This window comes from Cebidichthys violaceus, unplaced genomic scaffold (assembly GCF_023349555.1).
Source record: "Cebidichthys violaceus isolate CVI_PGR_0920_01 unplaced genomic scaffold, fCebVio1.0.p SCAF_23, whole genome shotgun sequence".
Taxonomy (NCBI): Eukaryota; Metazoa; Chordata; class Actinopteri; order Perciformes; family Stichaeidae; genus Cebidichthys; species Cebidichthys violaceus.
Window position 1 is genome coordinate 1092994 of NW_027176406.1, and position 14507 is coordinate 1107500.

A 14507-nucleotide genomic window follows, 5' to 3' on the forward strand; every position below is an offset into this window, starting at 1 on the left:
AAAACACCTCACATTAGTAGTGATCGGATGAATGTGTATAAATGTGTGTGTATAAACTATATGATACGTATATATGGTGTGAACGCAACATAAGCCCTGCAAACCCCTTCCTGATTAGCTTGTTGTTGCCTAGCAACACAAAGGGCAAGAGCCGCTGGAACCCAAAAAATGATGTTTCGATCTGAAATGCGACTGGTAGAAAACCCTCCATGCTCGTGTGTTCCATGATTGTAGTGGGTGAGCTAACAGACACCTGATGCTGTCGGTATTACACTCTTTTACTCCACATACTTCTGGCCATTTGGTGTTTTTCGTTGCTCTGCTGCTTCGTGCTCCGTTACATGAACAGTTGCCCCACTTTTCCTCTTTCCCGTCCCCAAACATTTACGTCACATCCCTCTGTTTTGTCCCTTACGCTCACGAGAGAGTTTTCACCTCGCAAAAAAAAAAATGTCACTTCCACTCCTCTTTTCACTCTTCCCCTTTTTTCCCTCGTCAGTCTGTCCCTCGCTCTTTTCATGTTCCTGCACACCTCTCTCCGGGCGTCAGCTGCTGCCCTGTCAGGTTCAGAGGAGGAGGCAGGTGGAGAAGAGAAACAGAGAGGAAGAGACGGAGAGAGAGAGACGGACGGGGAAAGAGGACAGAAGAGGGTGACGATAAGGAGAAAGAGAGAGAGAGAGAGAGGGTGACGGAGAGTGAGAGAGAGGTTGAGAGAGGCTAAGAGAGGGAGTGAAATACTTCTAATTCATGGAGACAGGCTGCGTTACCGTGGCAACGTGGTTTCCATCGTAACAGCCCTGCTAAGGATGCCATTAGTGGGGAACAAAAAAGAGAATGCCACTCACCGCTGGTATGGAGCGCGCACGCACACACACACACACACACACACACACACACACACACACACACACAGAAACACACACACACACACACACACACACACACACACACAGAAACACACACAGAAACACACACACACACACACACACACACACACAGAAACACAACAGTCATGCATTTATACGTCCTACTACAGTAACAAAAGCACTCAAGATAAGCCACACACACACACACACACACACACACACACACACACATGCACCCACACACACACATGCACCCACCCACACATCGCTCTATTCCCCCCCATTCAACTCAACACATTCTTCCCCACTGCCCACACAGCAACTCAGACTAATACAGACGTATACTAATCTGTCTCACACCTGCGATCAATCCCGCCGCGGCGCCTATATATAATACGAAATGTAATCATTCCGCGCTTTGAGGCGAGCGCCGAGGCCCCCATCACGCCGCGGGGCACAGCGGCTCCGAGGAGCGTTGACACTTTGAGACGCATTCTGCATTGCTGACCGCACACACGCATTCACACTCAAGGACTCGGGACGGTTCTCTTATCAAAAAGGAAGTCAACAACAAAAAACCATCCACAAGAGGAAGAGATTAAATGTGTAAATCAGACAACAGTGAGGAGCGTGAAGGTCAGAGCAGCAGAAGTAACGCGTCCCTTCCGACTAATATTCGCGTTTGATAGAGAGAAGCTGAGTGGATGCTTTTCTTTAGTATTCATGGACATGGAGGCGGTTCTTTATTCAGAGCTGCAGACCACTGAGTGATGCTCAACAGCATCCTGATAGGTCTACCAGGACAGAGGAGCAGACAACCGGTGTTCATATTATTAATTAATGTCAAATCAAGTCAGGAAGCCATATTAAAGCTCATCTAAATAGGGCCGTGGCACAGAAGACCGCAGAAGCTCTCAAGTCTGTCTTGAAGAGATTGAATAATCCACTGTACGCGGTGCAACGCTGCGCTATGAGCTGCTAGAATGTGCCCCCCCCCCCCCCCCCCCCCCGATACTAGACAGCATGTTGATATTACTATAGGCGGCAGGCATGTGTCTCACTCTCTGCTTTGCCCGAGGGCGTCAGAGACAATAACCTAGTTTCCACTGCAGGACCGAACCGCCAAACAGAGCTTGCTCACAACCTGCCGCACGTCGCCGAAAATTTCACCTCAAAAAAAGGAAATGTGATTTGTTTTGCTCCTTATTGCCAAAAGGGATCAAACACACACTAATGTTTGAAAACGGTTTCCTTCCAACATGAGAGCGAAGAAAGACGGCTTTTGGAGTAATGAGATGAAAACGAACCCCATCAGGGGTTACTACGGGTTACTGAAGCATTTTGAAATGAAATCCTCGGGCTGTAAGTCATGCTACGCTGTACATTTAATCATGCCCCCCCCCACACACCCCCCACCACCAAAGCTCACGATGGAGGTTACACTTTCGGAATGATACGATGAGGTCATCGGCACCGGGTCTAATGTTACCAGGCCTCTGATGTTGATACCAGTATAGGAAGCAGCACACTCTAGAGCCCTCGGCATTGCTCCTGAGGCACGTTCATATTATTCACACAGACCTAAGTGTTCATATGTGTCAGTTGCAACCCTGTTTATAAAAGGTAGGTTTACACACTGCTGCCGGTACCGGTGTGTGTTAAAGGGTGAGGTCGGGGGGGGGGGGGGGTTTGAAGGTGCGTTTCTGGGTGAACTGCATGTTGCACGACTCCCATCCATCATCTGCACAAACAGTTCTGTCGACACTGGTCACGCTCCCCTATAAGTCCAGCAAGAAGACACGTCGGAGAAATGATTTTGGAAATAGTGCCGGGGCGCTAAAACGGATACGCACGAATAGTCTTCTTGATAACAGAAACTCCTGCAGGGCACAACACAGAGAAAAGCGACGCTTGTGCCCAGAGATAGGCGAGTGGTGAAGTCGGCCGGCCCCGAAGCCTCGTGAGTCCCCCTAAATGACCCTGGATCAAACGCTGCCGCAACTTTCTCGCCTCTTGTTTGAGTCTGAAACATGGAAGTTGAGCAGAAGCGCAACGAGCGATTGTGATTTTTAAAATGCTATTGAGGTGTTCGTTAGCGTTTAAAAAAAAAATCTCAACATTGCAGGAGGTGAACATGACAGAAACACCTTATTAAAAAAAAAGACCTTTGAAGTAACTGAAGAAACAGAAAGGCAACTACAGCTACACAAAAGAATGACAGCAAATTGAAATGCAATCAGTAAAATGTGCATGCTAATTAGCTGTGCGAGCTTAAAAAGACATCTGACGGTCAACGTTTTAATTTCCGAGTTTCAAAGCGACGTGATTTCGCTAATAACGTTCCAAAATTACAGCCGTAAAAACAGCCTCAGAGCTGACACCTGGTTTGCTGTACCTTTATGCAAATTTGACAAATTAACAATCAGAGACCACAAGACGTTTAGTCAAATGGAGGTTCATTTATGGACATCAATCTACATTCAGAAAAGTGTGGTTTATTTTTTTTATGTTTAAAGATGCCATAAAATACAATATTATACGTATGTAATATGCATTATTGGATCAGATTTATCCCATTTGGGATTTTTAAATGTGTCCCCCTAAAGTTCATTGAATGGCGTGCTGCAGGGATGACATTTTTTTTGTAGGTGAACCAGGAAGTAAGCATCACACTGGTTCCCTTGACAAAAAAACGAAAGCGATTCTTCCATCAGATTTTGGATTATTGCAATAAATAAGTGATAAATAAGTTAGTGATACTCGCATGTTATGGTGAGCAGGAGTACCTACACAAATGAACACGGCTTTTTAGATTTCTTCAGTGTAAATGGTTAGAAGTAAAGCTAACGCTGTAGGCTATAAACTACACCACGGTCACATGACTTGAGGGAGTCATCTGGACCAATGGTTGCTCAGCATGGTCAGACAACAGACAACGTTAGAGGCTCTATGGCTGCTGCTCACTACCACAAGACACAACACGCATTCTTTCATGATGTTGCCTAATCTTGGGACCTCACGCATGTTAGGACTGTCATCAAATATTCTGAATCCCAAATAGTAAAATAACTGATATTTGAATTTTGATGAAAAATTGGATTTAACTGTGGAAAAAATGCCGTACTACATTATAATAAGTATTTGAATAAGTTGAACTTATCTGTTTTTTAAGAACGAATATCTGAACGTCATTCTTGGCCAATTGTGCCAACCTTCTTAATTAATGAATTCATTCCTAATTTATCAAAGAACTACAATCGTCTTCTTGGACTGCTCACACAATCCGGGAGTTGGACTGCAGCAATCCAAGGACAACTCAAATTATTCTGAGGGCAAAATGTGACTCGTCTCCTCACTTACTTTGTGTTTCTCGCTAATCTCTCTGGATGTATATTTGATTCAGTCCACCCTACACGGGATACATTACATTGAGCATTTTGTTCCGTGTGGTCACATTAATCACGCTGAACACAGCGCGAGATATAATCGTTCAAGCGGATACAAATTTGGTTCTCTCTTCTTCTTCTTCTTCTTGTTTTTTTGGACACTTATCTTTGTGCATAAACTTACTAAGATGAACAGCTCAGTGTGTTGCAGAATGTGCTTCTGTGAAGTGATGCCCAGCACGCTGTAGGTAGGTGCTACTATCATCTGGCCCTTATCCAGAACAAGGGGAGAATACAACACAGGTCTGGTCTATTACTTCCACATTCTTATCGCACTAAATAACCTTGGCGTAAGTCGGAGGAACTAAACAAAGACTGTGCTGCGACAGTATCGGCTGTTTGTCTTTGGCAGTACGCTAAGATGCAAACCACAAATATTACAATGATTTGTAGATCAGGTGAATAGATTTACAGGCCATCTTTCCCGTTACCATTAGAATTATGTTCAATATGTAAAACAAATTGAAAATGGATTATTGATGCAGGCTTAGGGATTGGGTGCCTGCATGTGTGTGAAGTTGTTTTGTTGTTGTTGTTGTTGTTGTGCAGGTTGTTGTCCTGGTACACAGCGTTCTGTTTATTAGCATATCGCAGTGTCTGAAAGCCCCCCCCCCCCCCCCTCAGCGCCCAGCCGCCTCACGCCAATAAAAGTCTATTAAGCCTATTTGACTTTGCTAATGCAAATCAGTGTTTGGGCCGGCCAGAGCTCCAGTCTACCAAACAAGAGCCCGATGTGACAGAGAACAAACACAGGCACTAATGCACGTCACTAAATGCCCAGTGGGGGTTGTTTTTATTGATAATATATGTATGGTAATGATGATGATGATGGTACAGAACATGGTAATGGTGGTAAAGATAATGGGATGACAAGTAATAAAATGCCCAGAGGCATGATAATAATGGTGATGATGAACTTTATGACCTCCTGAAACTGTGTAGCTGTTTAATGAGGTATTCTAGTATTTTGAGATTCCAACAATAACAGTGTGTTAAATTGAAATGAATGCACCGTCTTCTTTTTTTTATTTTTTTTTAACCATGCTAATGGCATTGCTATAGGGGATGGCAGGGTCAGCCAGTCCACCACTTTGGTCCAGGCTGAAATAGCTCCTCAAATATTCAATGGATTGTCATTCAGTTTGGTACAGACACTTAGGGTGTGCATCGGGTTGGATCCTAATGTCTTGGTGATCCTGTGACTTGTTCCCTAGCGCCAACATGAGGTTTGCATTTGTGGTTTTGAGAGAAACATGTCATCATTGACACTCACTAGTGGAGGGACTGTCCCGAAATTGTGGACACATTCATCTTCCACACAGAACTAATTGTAGTAACTTAAGTGATCCTCTAACTCTTTATCATCAGGTCAAAATGTCTTGGTTTATGCGAAGCCAACGACATTCCCATCAGCCTCAGCTATACTTTGTGTTCAGTGCTAATGTTAGCATGGTAAAATGATACCAGGCTGTGAAAGCGGCCTCGGTGCCGTCTGTGCCGGGCTAGCATTACACTGCAGGCCGCTAGCCAGTCCTGTGCTCGCATGCCTACTGTGGTGACGAGCGGGGTGTAACAATACATCAATATGGATCACTGTCCTGAAGAGCCCAGAATAAAACTGCTGAATAGTATTTCAGTTGCTTTGTGTGAATTGATATAAATGTAACTGATTGTGTTGAATGGGCATGTGATATTGTTAAATGTCAAAGGTTCCTGAATTGAATTTAAGCGGTGTGCTGCCCGCTGCACAACATCGTGCGCTTCTTTTCTCTGGGTTGGTTTTACAACACTGAATGGAATGCTGGAAGTTGTCAACTCCTGCATGTACTGTTTACGTCAGTGTGTGTGTGTGTGTGTGTGTGTGTGTGTGTGTGTGTGTGTGTGTGTGTGTGCGTGCGTGCGTGTGTGTGTGTGTGTGTGTGTGTGTGCGTGTGTGTGTGTGCGTGTGTGTCAAGCTCCATTCCCTCTGCTGGTTTTGCAGTTGAACTAGTTTAGGATGACAAGGAGCACTATGTTGTTCTGTTAGTGGAGGGAACCCGAGAGGATTGGTGGCAGCTCTACTTCCATATTCAGAAAAAGCTAATCCATGGGACTAGTTTGTCCTTTTTAATTGTCCCATCTTCAGTGAACTGTCCACATAGTTTTACAAGTGTAGACACTTTTCACAAAATGCTCTTCTAAATGGTTCAAACAACATTTTGCAGACAAATTATTTCCCCATAAGTTCTGCAGTGCAGTAACTTAGATTTGCAAATTCAGTCCTGCAAAGATTTGAAATGTGCTAAAAAAAAAAAAATAATCTGTACATTCAAATGCATAAATATAACATCCTGCCTGCGTCCGACAGTGACCAATGCAAGGATGGGGAGAATATGTTCAGGCCCTGCTGGCAGTCCCGCCTTCATACTGTACTGAAAGTGTCCACACAGAGAACGCATCATACATGCCGGAGGTGTATTATTCGTCTCGCGGTATTGTGTATGTGTCGTGTCTGACTCACGCGTCTGTGTACTGTATCGCTAAATGTGTTTGCATGGATGCTGAAGGCTGGGCAGATTGCCCGCTGGTCGACGTGCGAGGACGAACTGCAGGGTTGTGGGTAAATGCAGACAGACAGACGGAGCGGAGACTAAAGAGGAGGTGGTGTTTGCTGTAATTTAGGAGAACAAGGGAGGGGAGGAGGCAGCATTTACATTCATCACAGGAGCTCGCCTGGCCTCAACTCACATGACGTGAGAAAGAGAGAGGGAGAGGAGAGCGCCAGAGCAGTTGAGATAAAAAAAAAAAAAAATAGAGAGGGAGAGATACAACAAGACAGAATGGGGTTGAGCAAAAAGATCTTTTCTGTGTTTCTTGTTTTCCTTTTTCTTTTCTTTTTCTTTTTAACGCAACCCCAGGAATTCTGTTGTGGTGATGAATCTATAAACACGAGCCGTTGGATTTTCAAAAGACGTCAAACAGAATATTCCTGGGATCTGTTTCAAATCATCTCGTCTGTGAGCTGCAGCAACACTAAAAACAGAAAAACGCTTGAGACGAAAGGCGCACTTTTATTTGTTTCTATAAAGTATGAACAAATTATTTCAAAAGAAATCTTCCAAAACAAAAAGAGAAGAAGTACACAAAGTGGTTTGCTCCTGCGTCTTCATTAAGAAGCATGAAGAAAAAAAAAAAATTTCCGCACGAGCGTCCATCTATTGACTGCAACGATTCGCCTACATTTACTGCACAGCTGTATTTGTACTTGTTCGATGACCATGATGTGTGGTAGCGCACACACAGGGTGTCAGTGGTGGTGATGGTGGACCGCTGGCCTGTTTTCACACCTGGTGTCCGTCTCAGGGGAAAAACCTTGTGCGTTAACGTCTAATCAGTTCAGATGGAAACAGTCTCCTAAATGGATGGACGTGCGATTGTGTGCATTTCGATATATATATTTTTTTCACGTGTGTGTTTGGGTGTCTGTGAACACGTACCAGGAGGGAGCAGTGGAGCTTATGTAAGCGTCTTTGTGTGCGAGTGTCTGTACTCAGCACGGAGTGTCTAGGTTGAATCATTTTTATACTGTAGGTCAGCAGGAACACATCTGAACATATTGGTCTGATGTATAGGCTGCTGTGTGTGTGTGTGTGTGTGTGTGTGTGTGTGTGTGTGTGTGTGTGTGTGTGTCACAGCATGTGGCTCTGACGAGCGCCAGCTTGGCACAGCACTGGTGAGTAATTGAGTGATCACATTGTGGTCTTCGCTCGCGCCTTTCTTCTTCCACAACCCTTCTCTCTCTCTCTCTCTCTCTCTCTCTCTCTCTCTTCTTTACTTATTCTCCTTCTATCCTCCTCTCGGTCTTTCTCTCCCTCTCTCCTCCCTGCCTTCATTATCCTTATTTTCTCTCCTCTCTCTGGCTCCCCCCCCTCCCCCTTTTGTTCCCTTCTTCCGTTGATACGGGGCTTGCAACAGTTGCGAGAGACGCAGGAGGCCATGGGTGAGGCTGAGCACGGACAAAGCAAGGGCAAAGAGGGGAAACGGCAAAAAGAAAAAGGAAAAAAGGATGAAAATTAGAAAAGAGGTCTGAAGGAGACATGAAGTGAATTTGAGAAAGGAGAAGGAAAAGCATTAGCGAACAGTTAAGGGGAAATATCCATGAACTATCCAGTTCAAATGTGTGTGTTTGCACAGGTTAATGGGAGGTTTGTCTAATTCGGGACTAATGGTTAATTCATTTGATTATTTGATATGTGAACTTTCATGTTTTTGCCATTATGTGATACATATATCAGAATTTGTTTACCGATATGACCGGACAAGCTGGTGACTCACACAGACTGATCCTCCTTTCTCAGACTCTTCTTTAAGCTTTTGGGCCGAGAGACACCGAACAAACAGACCTTGAGTCTCCGTGAGTGCGCCGGTATCTCCCCTCAGGGACATACTCAGAGGCAATTGATAATTGTGATGCAAGGCACTTTAAGGAAATGAGTGGAGTCGTCTAATCAGACATTCATATTGTTGACATTTAAAAGTGCGACATGAAATGCGCAATGGCATTTTAAAATCAATATATCACGAATGAATTGCTGTGATAAGCTGGAGTAATTAAAGAAATGAGAGGCATGATCAAGACACGTGATTTCTATCGTCTCTGATGGAGGACAAGAGGAGAAACGTGGCTATTTACTGTGGGAAAAAATTCAAATCTTCCTTTGCATCGGAAGAACGGCACCCTTCTTCTGGTTTAAGCCATAAAATTGAGTCAAATCTGACCCAGTAGCACAAACAACAAAATCCATTGCAGCGGCTGCCCAAGCCTTTCATCGACGGCCTCATTTGTTTACAGTGATTACCCTAATGAAACAAAATGAACGGCGTGCTGACTTTAAGGATGTTAAAATACCGCTCGTACCACCTGTGAATGACACTCTGATCCAGTGTGACTTACAGCGAAGACGAAGCGAAGTGTCGCTCGGTAATGTTCTCACAGGAGCGCACCGGGTGTCGTGAAAGGCTGCATCTGTGCCCGTTTGATGGGGACCAGAGAAACGGAGGTCCACAACTGGACAGATGTAAACGGTTGGAGGGGAAACGGTTGTGTTAAAAGGTTAAAAGAGGAGGCAGTCCGGGTGAGGCAGCTCGCCTTTTGATCCTTTCAAGGTGAGGGCTGCGGGGCAGTAATTAACCAGAGTCTTATATTTGTACTTTTTCCATCCATATCTCCTCTCTGGATAGACTTTACTCTTCACGGGAAAGCACTGACTCATCTCAGCCTATGAATAGATAGAGGTCCGGTCCCTCTCCACCTCTGGATCGGGGCGGGGGCAGGCAGAGATAAGGCTAATAAGGGTCCCAGCAAAGGGCTGGTGTAAGGCTCGCGAGGGGATAAGAGGGGAAGATGGTTGTCTGAGGAAGGGAAGAGGAGTTGCTTGTAGGTCTAGGTGGTGGTTTAGGGAGAAGTGGAAAAAAGGGAGGGCCGGACTACTTGTGTCTAGAGGGACAAGAGGTAAAGGAGGAGAGGAGAGCAGAGAGGGAGGGAAGATGGAGATGGTGCTATAGTTGCAATGATGAGGAGGGAGGAGGGAGGAGGTGGAGGAGGCTGTGGGTGTGAGGGCATGATGTCCGGGGGGAGTGAGGAGACGTGAGTGGAAGACCGGGATGTAGGGGAAGGTGTGGCTGGAGTGCGAATGAAGGAAACGAGGCCATGCGGGTGCGAATGAAGGAAACGAGGCCATGCGGGAAGAAAAGAAAGGGAGGGATGGGAGAAGACGTCAGAACCAGAGGGGGTTCTGACATCCGCAAATAAACCGCAAATAACCGCAAATAAACCGCAAATAAACCGCAAACTTTATTGTTCCTTTCAAACTCGACAAAGGCAGCGCAGCCCAGATCCATTCCTTCCGTTCTTACCTTTCACAATAAAAGCCCTAGACATAATCACTGCGTAACTGTTTACCAGAGGAAGATTTGCTCAGAGTATTTTTCTAAAAGGAAACTCAATAAAATAGCTTTCAGTAGTTTAGGCTATACATCAATTGAATTCAGACAGACGATAGTGGAGTTGGTCCTCTGCCAGCATGAATCACTGTTTCAACGGTAGCAAATTTGCATCGCTGCCGGTATGATTAGTTTTGATGGAAAATATTCGCTGAGAATTTAGATTTTTCGTGTTATTTATTCGTCACGCCATCGGTGTGTAAAGGCCTTTTAGTGTGCAAATCCTGTTCTATTCTACTGGCTTCTACTGGTATCTTGGGCACAGAGAGAAACACAGGGAGGGATGGGGGAGAGTAGAGAAGGAAAGGGAATGAGGAGAGTGTATTCACACCTTGACATCTGGCGTAGGGACCTTCTGTTAGCTGCCACGGGATGAACCAGACCTCGGCAGCAAGCCACAAGAAGCATGGAGAGACAGAGCAAACTACGGATAACATTTTTAACGTGGGAGCGCAAGAGTAAAAGGGTGAAGCCGGGATGGACGGATGGACTAAATAGAGCACGGGCACTTCCGGTCCATCATGTCACGTCTTTAAATCACAGCTATCTCGTCTCACTTCAAATTATTTCCCTCTCTAAGTACACATTCATTCTAACTGTCTGCATTAATCTAGTGTATTGGAGCAATCTGTCCACGGCGTAAAGCAATAGAGCAGAGGAGAGAGGCCCGATTCCAGATGGAGAGAGTGAAAGTGAGGGTGAGCTGTAGAAAAAACAAAGTTATGGAGCGAGTTTAAAAATGGCCACATTCTAAATGGCCGGAGTAAATTGAGACCAACGGGGTTGGAAAATAGGACACATAAATTTAGGACTCTCGGTATTTTTCACTACCTCCCCTCTCCCCCCCTTTCTCTACCTCTCTCCCTCTCTCTCTCTCTCTCCAGAGAACGGGAACACACACACACACACACACACACACACACACTCAGTGGGTTGTCACATTTTCTAAACCAGGACAATGAGAAGGTAAGAAGAGACCGGTAGTGGGACATTGCCGTCATAGTAGATCAGGCACTACCGAGCCAAGCTGCACCAGGAAACCGGTCTTTTAATACATGTGGACATATCTTTCTGAACCTACAGGTTTTTAAGCTTTTCATATTTTCTAAACAGCCATTTAATAATCCCCTCATTACACCAGGGGTGTATACTCCTCGATCCTGATTGGCCCATTAATTCCAGATAATGGACACCTACTAAATAGGCCCATTGTTCACCGTTCTATTATACCGTTATATTAAATGTACCGTTTCTACTGTATCTCCCGTTGCCAAGTCGTATCTACTCTATTTACTGGAGTAGTGAACAACCTTTGTATGAGAACCTTAGAGGATGGTAATTATTATTCAAGGTAGTAGTAGTAAACCCTCTGGTGTTACCACAGAAACGAGAAAAGAGTTATGGCTTGTGAAGATTTTAGTTCTGGCCTCCAAATCGTCCATTGATTCCTGATAATGGACACCTTTTCATATATTATCCCTTACATATAGTAGTTTGAATTGTTACTATGTATGTTCTCTGATATTTCCCACTACTTTTGCTCCACATTTTATTGTGAACAAGCATCAGGAAACGCAATGTGTTCGACATCAAGACTGCAATCATTCATCAAAAAGCTTCTACAGAACGATCATTTTCTATCGGCGGATCAGTTTTAAATATTGCCAGGTGTAATGGAAGAAGGAGGAGGAGCCACAGTGAGCCGATAGAGGAAAGGCTGCACACCTCAAACTCCTCAGCAAGGTGAGCAACCCTAACTGTGACTCCTGCTGCAGTGCTGTGGTGCTGGAAAACTACACGCATCATGCACAGCAAGAAATCACATCGCTGTTGGTCATGACGTGGTGAAGAAAGGCAGATTATTGACCATCTTCTTGATTCTTCAAATCCTGGGTCCTGAAGCCATATATATATATATATATATATATATATATATATATATTTATTTATTTTTTCACCAAAATTTGTGCATTTATGCAGGTTTTTTAACACGGGAAAACAGACTAATAATAGGCGATGGACTCCTTTCCCATTGTCAGTAGACGAGTAGGCTTTTCTGTTTGTTTATTGGTATGTCACGTACATCAGGCTGCAAAAACAGGGTGAAAAAGCAGCATGGAGGCCAGTGAAAATGTTACAGTGGTTACTTATTTTATCATTCAGTCTGACGATCAAGCGTTGCCTGGATGGAGAGAACTTCAACGTGCGTCACATAGCATATTACCGGAAAAGAGCAGAAATCAAAGTGTCCGCCCGGATGTCATGTTTCCATCACTGCTCATCAAATCGGAGCCAATAAACACCCGTTTCAGTCATCAGTACGTTTCAGTCATCAGTACTGGGAACCAACGCCGATTGTAACCTTTCCCACTTGGTGCGTTTTTTGTCTCGTGGAAAAGGGGCTTTATGTTGCCACCAGTGTCGCCAAATCAACCAGGACTGCATTCTCATCTTATCTTAGTTTAAATGGAGTGCTGTCCATCGAGATGTGTCATTATTATTATGTCATTATTATAATACACATAACAATGAAGAGAAACAGAAAAACGTAGACGTTCCAGCCCGTAAATGTGTTCATGCAGGAGAAGGTTGTTTTTTTTGCCTTTAACCCAATTTACATGTTTCGTTTTCAGAAATCACCAAGTGAAGTTATTTTGCAATTGAAAATAGCCAGATATGAGAAGGTGCTATTAGACAGAGAAACAGGGGGAAAAAAACTAACAGAGAAACAGCGGGGAACCAAACCGGACAAAGGGAGCAGCAAATAAAAGGAGAGAGAACACATCCGGGATGAAAGGACCGATCAGAAAGCTGTTACAAGGGGGTTTACTGTGCTTTGCTGGACACGACAAAATCCATGAATGAACCAAACAATTAGGGGAGCGAGATGAGAAAGAGACGGGAACAAAGAGAGAGAGAGAGACAGACAGGAAGAAGAGAGGCACCGAGAGAGACGTCAGGCACAGGAACACTCGCTTTTAATTCTCTTATCGTTTACAAATGCTCCTAATTGCGTCTATGTTTTAGCGAGGATGCGGCGCTGCCAAGTCCAACAGCACATTACATTAATAGAGTACAGGACCTCAGTGATTACTACAACAATAGGTGCTATTGTAGGACATTAATTGGGAATATGAATGCCGGCACATTAAGGCTCAAACCGCTGGATAAAAAACCCCTCATGAGGACGCGGAAAACGGGAAGTGACGTGAAATGAAAAAAGGACTCTTCCCCCTAAATGTAGGATGAACATAAACACACAGGATGAAGGGAACAAGCTGGACAATTATTGATCCCCTGAATTCACCCCTGTGCTGTGAACGAATGACTGAACTGGCTCACTTCACACACACACACACACACACACACACACACACACACACACACACATCCTCCACAACAATTATCCCTGGACACAGTTCAACACCAATTCTACACTATCAATGAGCCCGTTTCCTCTGAAGAATTAGCACACATTTAACCACACACACACACACACACACACACAAGGAGGGACGGTTGTGCATCGGACACAAATTCGCTTCACACAAAAGGCTCGAAACACCCACGGGCCAAAAAACGACCACACTGGAAACAATGAAAAGCCTCAATTATTTGGGCAAAAGTTAATTGATCGCATCCCGCTGTTTTGTTCCTGGAGACAGCTGCCGGTTACACAAAAAGGGTGGCAGTGTGTGTGTGTGTGTGTGTGTGTGTGTGTGTGTGTGCGTGCGTGCGTGTGTGCGTGCGTGCGTGCGTGCGTGCGTGCGTGCGTGTGTGTGTATGTGTGGGAGGGCCTGCGAGGCCGTGCGTCTGTTCGTGTTATGTGTGTATACGTGATGATTACGGTGCAGCAGCAGTCAATCGTGGATCTAGCTTAGCATAGTGTGTTTAATATTCATACATTAATCGCCCTTGTATAACACGCCTTCCCATATATTTGTAAAAAACACAACAACACATGTGTGGGCGTGTATGCTGTTTTTGTGCGTCTGCCTGCATATCTTTGCATGTATGTGATATTCATATGCCATTTCCCCCCAGGTCTTCAGTTTTTCATTAATTGCCGACGATCCAACGTTTACACCCCGCGCACAAGCGGACGCTATCTCCCTCCTATAATCTACAGCGCCGGCAGCCTCCGCTGGTAGATTAGCTCGCTGTTGGTATTATGTAGCGGGCCCTGGGGTGATCGGCGACAACTACAGCTATT

General features: G+C 44.8%; 1 protein-coding gene across 5 annotated transcripts in view; it reads right to left on the reverse strand.

The window, feature by feature from the left end:
* grin2ba (glutamate receptor, ionotropic, N-methyl D-aspartate 2B, genome duplicate a) overlaps positions 1-14507 on the reverse strand; it is a 112765-nt gene that overhangs the window by 63786 nt on the left and 34472 nt on the right. The window contains exon 1 of one of the 5 annotated variants that reach the window (XM_068719184.1): positions 10626-10923. The exons of the other annotated variants lie outside the window; for them this stretch is intronic. The gene's annotated coding sequence lies outside the window, so the exon portion shown is untranslated. Of the gene's footprint in view, positions 1-10625; positions 10924-14507 lie in introns of those variants that run through there. 5 annotated transcript variants of the gene reach the window in all.